Raw genomic sequence first — 682 nt, 5'->3', positions numbered from 1 at the left:
ATCAGCAAACTCTCAAAAACACAATCTTTATAAAACCAACGAGAAATATGAGCCTTAGATATTTGATACTAGAGAGTTATAATTTCTTTGTAATGTTTATCTTAGTGATTACATTTTAAATGGGCAGCCCTTATGTTTTCTTTAATATGGAGTCTTATTACTTAAATTTAAAGTTATGCATAAAGGTCAACAGTCAAAATGATACCAAGGTTTATTTCACGTCCTTGATTTTTCAGGTTAGTACACGAAGTTATGAGTGTTATTATAACCTTTTACTTCCCTGTGCCATTCATCATTCTTTTTCCGACTCTCATCGTTCTTCAGAACCTCTCCTGCTCTTCTCTTTTTCAATTAGCAATAATCGCGCCTCGGATATACCTCATTGACTATGATATTGCCACTGTGCAAAGCTTCCTGCTCTTCTCTTAATTTTCAAGTAGCCCCGCCCCTGGCTTTCATTGATGAAAACAGGAGAAAGAACCCGAGACCCAGTTAGAGCAGGGATTCCCAAGGAGCAGCTCTGCTTGTCTCCTTGTCTTGGCCAAAACCAAGAAATAGCCTTGCTTCTGTCTATCAACAGTCTGGCCCAGATGGAGACCAGAAAGATCCCAAATGGTAAGGCACCTTGATTTGTATTCTTGTTTGCATTTTCCTCTTTGGTGTCCTCGTTGGCATTTTATGC

The 682-nt window shown here is 38.7% G+C and overlaps 1 pseudogene; it reads right to left on the bottom strand.

Annotated features, from left to right (window-relative positions):
• Nucleotides 1–309: 309 nt before the first annotated feature.
• Nucleotides 310–412, bottom strand: LOC116089702 (annotated as a pseudogene).
• Nucleotides 413–682: the final 270 nt, after the last annotated feature.

The sequence above is a fragment of the Mastomys coucha genome, unplaced genomic scaffold (genome assembly GCF_008632895.1).
Source record: "Mastomys coucha isolate ucsf_1 unplaced genomic scaffold, UCSF_Mcou_1 pScaffold14, whole genome shotgun sequence".
NCBI classification, from domain to species: domain Eukaryota; kingdom Metazoa; phylum Chordata; class Mammalia; order Rodentia; family Muridae; genus Mastomys; species Mastomys coucha.
The sequence above is the reverse complement of the archived record's forward strand: the minus strand, read 5'-3'. Positions and strand labels throughout refer to the sequence as shown.